This window comes from Egretta garzetta, unplaced genomic scaffold (genome assembly GCF_000687185.1).
Source record: "Egretta garzetta isolate BGI_Z169 unplaced genomic scaffold, ASM68718v1 scaffold733, whole genome shotgun sequence".
Lineage (NCBI taxonomy): Eukaryota > Metazoa > Chordata > Aves > Pelecaniformes > Ardeidae > Egretta > Egretta garzetta.
Genome location: NW_009259186.1, coordinates 33,006 through 39,892, shown reverse-complemented (window position 1 = coordinate 39,892; position 6,887 = coordinate 33,006).

Genomic DNA, 6,887 nt, shown 5'->3' with positions numbered 1-6,887 from the left:
TAAACCAAGCGCAGGCAATACATCCGAGTAGGTGCCCCACAGCTATCTTTCCAGTCGCGTTGCCAAACCCTTTTGTACTTGTTAGAGAAAGGCAGCCCGAACACCTCGCTGTCTTGCTCTCATCACATATGCTTATCGCATGGACCAGTTCTTGGTGCGTTGCCAGGGGTTTTGCGCTAAACCAGCACTTCCTGGTGAGTCTCACCTCTGTTGTGCCTGTACACACAAGAGAAAAAAAAAAAAAAAAAAGGGAAAAATCCCATTATTATGTTCCAGGCCATGGAGAACTGTTGTGATACGTTATCCTGATTCCAAGGGAGTGGGATCCTAGACAGGACTTTAAATGTGTTTCCTCCCCCTTTGATGTTTTAATAGTTCAAGCTTGAGTTTGTGCGAAGCCTCTTTCAGAGAGGGCTTCAGGATTTTTGTTGAAGAGATATAACCTGGTGTGAAGTGTTTATTAAAACAATTCTCAGGATTCCCATATTTAACACTTTCTCAGTTCGGTGTTATGATGTAGCTCAAGCCAATGCAGCCTATCAGCATCCCCTCGGTGAGTCTCTGGGGCCCAACTCAGCATCCCTTGCAGGCAAGAAAAGATCCTGGTAAAGGGAAGCAAAGAGGATGGGGACTCTGGTTCCAGAACTGGTAACTGCTCTGTGCCAAAGCATCTTAAAATTAAGCTTATGTTCAACAGAATATATCTCTGAATTTACCAGAGTGAAAATATTTGCTTTGACACTTTCTCCTTCCCTCCATTGAACTCTTTATCTTGTTTAAAGCCAAGAGCTTGAGATACTTCTAGATTTTTTTTTTTTTTTCCCCCTAAGTAAAAACTCTTGCCAAAGCTCAGCTGCTGACATCCTCTGCATCTGTCTGCTTTGACTGCAAACATGTCGTGTCCCAAGGGCTTTGCAGCCTGAGGAGATGGTTGGTTGTACCTTTGGGGTTTTATGTCGCTGTTGCTGAGGTGGCTTGACATGCTTGCAGTTTCTAAATGACTGTATAGGTTTCTTGGAGTGAAAAAGCATTTCAGTAAAGTCTATGGAAACCTAAACCAAACTACTGGAGGGAAAAGGCCACATCTTAAAATAATACATGTCTTCAGGAAGTCTAAATTACTGAAGTATGCCAACTGCGCAAACACGTGAAAAGCATTTTGCTTTTAACAGACCTGGTACATTTTTGTAAAACGTGATGGGGCACAGCCCTCAAAACACAGTTAAATCTTAGGCTTGCTGTCAGGTCTAGCACATGCTTGGGGTCACGCTCTCAATTCTGTGGTTTTACAACCGCGGTTTCTCTTTCAGAAGCATTTTGGCACTTCTTGAATCCTCACAAAGAGGAACTCTGTACTCAACACAACTGGAAAAAGAAATGATTGCATTTTCTCCTTCTGATATTTCACTTAAAACGCACTTGAAATTTCTCGCTTGTTTGAGAAGTTTATTGTTCGTACATTAAATACTCCATTCCCACTGGTATGTACAATCACCATGGCAACAAACTGCTCTTGGTGGAAGCTGTAGCAATGCAAATAGTCTATCTAGTGGTTTAGCTTAGAGACAGATGTATGGCCGTGTAAACTACTACTACTGTCGTCTTCGATGCTTCTGGATCTGGCTCTGGTTTCCCCCGTGACTGACTTTCAGTGTCGGTGGAGTGAATTCTGTGGCTTCTGCCTCGGTGGCCGAGGTTCCTGATAATTTCCGCCTTGTTCACGCCAGGTGAGCAGCTTGCATTGAACTCTTCTGGGAGGCTTGAGCACCGGGTCAGAGGAGACCAGTGCAATCATATCGTGGGGACCTTTTTGCGCCTCTGGTTATCCCAGAGAAGCCCAGGGCTTTATGCTCCTGTGTCATGGCTCCGTACGTTGTCTTCCTTGCTAGTCCTTTCTGGTAGGATGCCTTCCTCAAACTGTGCAGTCCAGCTAGGATCCATTTAAGGAGTTTGCTAATTGACAGTTGTTAGCATTACAGACTGATTGCACTTAAATTCTCTTAGTTTCTAGTGTGTCCTCTTTTACTGAGACTCAAAGAAATCTTGTGCTTGTGGAGGCAATGCTATGTTGCGTTACGATCACACGTGGGAGCATCAGTTAGGCTGTATCAATCACAACTTCATTCCAACTCCCTTTCATCAAGTCCAGTCTCTTCCCTTCTTGTTTAAAAATCTTGTGTGCCAGCTTCTTCTCGACTAATGCATCTCCCTGCATTTCGTGAGCAGCACCTCAGCAACCCTCACGTAGGTCACAGGTTTCAGTGGTTTCAAGCCGTTTCCATCCAACGTGCTGCTCCTGGGACTGACCACCACCACGTGCAGCACCGAAACGCAGTCATCTCGCAAGCAAAGCTCTGCTGCCATGCAAATCGGAAGGTGTCACCCCGGGCCTATACGTGTTCTCATTCTGAATTGCGCTTGGCTAAGGATAGCCAGTAAAACAAGGGCCCGATGCTTGTACGTGTTGTGTTCTTCCTTGTCTGTAAATGCAAATGGATTGCACAGTAATCAGCACCGCCAAAGTGGAGTTTGGCTGCGGCGCTCGTTATCTACTGTCAAAATGACACTGATTGTGTTCCTGTGTAATCTGATTGTGAAGGAGCTCTTGGTGCCACCGCTGCAATTAAATGTTGACCCATCCAGTGGAAGCTTGAGAACAGTTTTAAACAAGTTTATTCCAATCTGTTTTCTCTACAGCAAAAAAAATACGTAGCTTGTCTGCTATCTCTTTTTCTAAACAAGTTGAAACTTTTCAAGGGAACAGTGTGGAGTTGAGGAGGGCAATGAATGAATTTGTTTCCTGAAGGAAAAGGGCTGTATTATTCAATCCAGCATGGTGTGAGATGTACCTTGTTGTCTTCTTGTCGTGGTTCCCTTCGCTTCTGGTGAGGGAAGACCAGGTTTGAAGCCTCGGAGTATCCTCTCTGTAGGAAAAACGCTGACTTAGCTTCTAACTGGTTCATAGCAGGCAACTTGTATGCAAAGCATCTTCTGGGGAAAGCTGGCTTTTCCTTCCACCGCTTCCTTATTACTCCAGTTTCTTGGCACAAAGTTTAGTGGAGAGTGGCCAGACGTAAATCATCAAGAGCTCCAAAGAAAGCAAGCCAGACCGGAGGGCTTGCTGGAGCAGCAGTTCCTTCTCCCCAAAACCCCACTTGCACTCGCAAGGTGCCTTTCAGTACGCGTGGCTGCACTTGGTAAGTGCCTTTTGAATGGGGTTGTTGGTGGCTGGGGTGTTTATCTTGCAGAAATTCGCAATCCTTGGTGTGAAATTGTGATGGGTGTGTGCAGAATAACTTAAGAATGCTCTTTCTTGCGTGATTTTTTTGTCTCAGTCAGTTAAAATCTGGTAGAGAAGCGGTGAGTAAGGCTTTTTTTTTTTTTTTTTTTAAAGCAAAACTGCGTTTCTAACAAGAAAACACTCGTGTGCAATAAAATAAAAACTCGGCAGCCAAGTGCAGGTTGCTATCCCCTCACTTCCAGAGCATTTTTGGCTGCGATGATAACCGGCTGTTGTCTTGCAACGAGTGAAACCACCTCTGTGTAATGCTGTCCCTGGTTCACTTGTCGCAGCGGTGAGGAGGGTGAAGGCATGGAAAAGCTGGCTGTCTTCAGAGCTTTCCATGACTGCCCACGAGTGACTTGCTGTCCTTCACGCTGTAGGATTTGAGTTTTGTGTCTTTCGAAGCTGTGGGATACCTGGGCAAGCCCAGTTCAGATGAAGGAGGATTGAGGTTTGCCCCAGTTTTACGTGAAGATAAACTGCAGGTTGCCCCAGTGGTGTCTTCCCTTCTTGGGGCTGGTGCAGGCCATGGGGCTGTGGATACCGACACCAGAAATCCTTGGCAAATAGGGAATCTATTTCTGGTGCTAGAAAACCCCTTCGCTTGAGGCTGGAGACTGAGAACGATGCCCTGTGGCAATGAGAATAACTAGCTTGGGGGAAAACCAATGGATTTTAATAATTTGAATGGGGTTAGCCTGGAGTTCTCAAGAAGTTTGCGATAAACAGGGCGGCTAAAAAGGGCTGCCTCTTGCTGCTCAAAGAAATCACAAGAGCTTATTTTTTCTTTATAACCTTTTTCGCTGCTTCTGATGTGCTGCAGGGACAGACAGAGAAGTGTGAAGAAAGCTAAATGTGAGTAAAGGACAGGGACTTTTACTTGGGGAAAATAAGAATAAATATTCCTGATGCTTCAAGCATCCGAGTCCTGGTGCCAGCTGCGGTTTCACGTGTGGAGCTGGCACCTCGGGTAACTTGTATCAGATAAAGGCAGGGAGTTTAGAGGAGGCAAGGCGGCCTACGAAGGCTTGGAGGCAGGGAGGCGACTGAGCTGAACTTGCCCTTTTGCTGGCCATGCGTCAGCGTAACCGGTAACACTGCTAGATCATAGGGCTCCTTACAGATAACTGCAGGTTGTGTAAGTGCTTCTTAGAGTGGAACTCGTTTGCCTTTGCAAGAAAATAAACGCGAATAACCACCAGTGCCAATATTAGAGGCTATTTATGGTGCAAAATTCTGCTTGCAAATACTTCAGAAGAATTCACACCTCTGACACCTCGAACAAGCAGACCGGTGCTTTCTGTACCACAAGCAGCTGGAGTGGCTGCACGTCCCATCGCATGGGTGGTGTAGCAGCACTTGCTGCCTGCAAAGCTCTTCGTGCAGGAAGAAATCAACTCTGTTAGTCTTATTTTGAAAATCCCCTTTTGTCATGACATACGCAGATGGTGAGTTATTTCCTCAAAGACAGGTTCTCAGCTGCTTAGGTAGCAGAGCTGGATGATTTCTCATTTTTTTTTAAATATACACAGATGTGGTCTTACCATTTTCCCTCAAATTCAGAATGGCTTCTCTGGTGAGGTTCTTCGCCTGCAAGGATAGCTGTAGAAGTCTCCATAAGTAAGAGAAGACGTGGCAGAGATCCTTAGAAGGCAGGGACTTGCCTTCTGGTAATGACCATTGACCTATCTGCAACTCGTATTGAGATGCATGCAGATAAATATACAACTTTTATTTTTCCCTGAGGCATCCCAGCTTTCTGCTCGCTCTGCCACTTCAGGGCAGGGTGCTCATGGCCATTTGTGTCACTAGGCTTGTAAAATTATTTTCAGTGAAGTATTTTTAGCTGAAAAACTGATTTGTCCAAGCTTATAACTTCCTTTAAAATTAAAGAAACTTAATGAAGGGATTTTTTTTCTTTTTTTTTTAAGGCTAAATGTTTGCCAGGAAAAAAAAACATTCAACCTTGCAAACAGACTAGCCATCTGTTGGCCACGATGTTCATCTGGGATTTTGGGAGAAGGTTTAGCTGAAAAACTGATTTGTCCAAGCTTATAGCTTCCTTTAATTTTAAAGAAACTTAATGAAGGGATTTTTTTTCTTTTTTTTTAAGGCTAAATGTTTGCCAGGAAAAAAAAACATTCAACCTTGCAAACAGACTAGCCATCTGTTGGCCACGATGTTCATCTGGGATTTTGGGAGAATGGGGTGTGAAGTTGTATCCTAACAATTTTTTTTTATTACTGCAGGGGAGATCCAGCCCTACGGTGGTGGGTGGCCCCGCACAGGATGAGGGAATGGGAACTCGACCCTGGAACAGGCAAATCCACAGTGGCCAGTCCATTTCTGGCTGCTGGCTGGGCAGTCTCTCCAGATTTGAAAGGGTTTGTGTGGGTTTTTTTGTCCCGATGCAGAATGGGCAAAATGCTTTAAATCACTTTTCATTCTGACTGAAGAAACAATTTCCTACGAGCTCAACCCTGAACAATAGAGCCTTGATCTTGATAGGGGGCTCTGGATGTTACTGTAATGCTAATATGTGGCACGGTTGGCCTTTGCGCTTCTGGCACATTTCAGGCACTATATAGGGAGTCTGTAATCAGCTGCAGAAAAATTCCCTTCTGTCTCTCTCCTAGCAACCCCTTCTGAACGGATATTTGAAAATAAGCTTGATTTCTATGTCATTATCTAAATATTTTTGACACTTACTGTCATTAAAATTCTCTTAATAGTTTTGGGACCAAGATAATTTATCTTCAGGTCTTCAGGACTCCCTTCTAGTTTCTGTGGTCGTAAGGTAAAGCTTTTGAACTTCTTATCTGTTAGAAACCTGACTTGTATCCAGATTTTTCTCTTTTCTCTTGACTTTTACGCTGGCTATATTTAACACAAAGTCAAATTAGTGTACTGAGATGATAAGGGGATAAAAGCAGCAAGGCCATAAGTCACCTAGACTAGTAGGAGCAAGCTGAGAGTCTTGAAAGGGATTTGCTTGTATTTTTGTTAAACATTTTAGTGCATGTGATGTCTTACAGGCAGGTTTTGTAGCTCTGTAATCTTGACCCCGTATACACACGGTGTAGCCGTGTGCCCTGCTGTGGAAACAAGGCAGACTACTCGTACCAGTATGAACCGCTGGACTGCCACTGGAATTGAGAACGTTAAAGGCTTTATCCATTAACAGGAGCGTTTTCTGCACAGATTTACATCAGTAGCTGATGAAAGAGGTGGATGGGAATCCTGGATGTGAATGTAGCTATCCTGGGAGAAGCACACAGGGGCTTCTGTGAACAGTCCGGTCACCTTAATTGTGGAAATCTTGCTCCAAATTCTTGATGCTCTTTTCCTGGGGCTTCCTGAAGCTGGTACTCAGTTTGCTGAAGACCTGGAGCATTTCCCCTTCCTGGGAGCTACCCGGGCTTGCTGCGGGAATTGGCAGCCAGGCCCTCTCTAGCTCTGAATGTAGGAGGGGAGGTTTCCTGTGCCCTAGGCACAACTGTGTTCCTTAAGTCTTGTGGGGTCTCCAAACTGGCAATTCTTTTTTTTTTTTTTTTTTTTTTTTTTTTTCCCTGGGTTCGAAGACACGTTTTTATTTGTGGGCGTT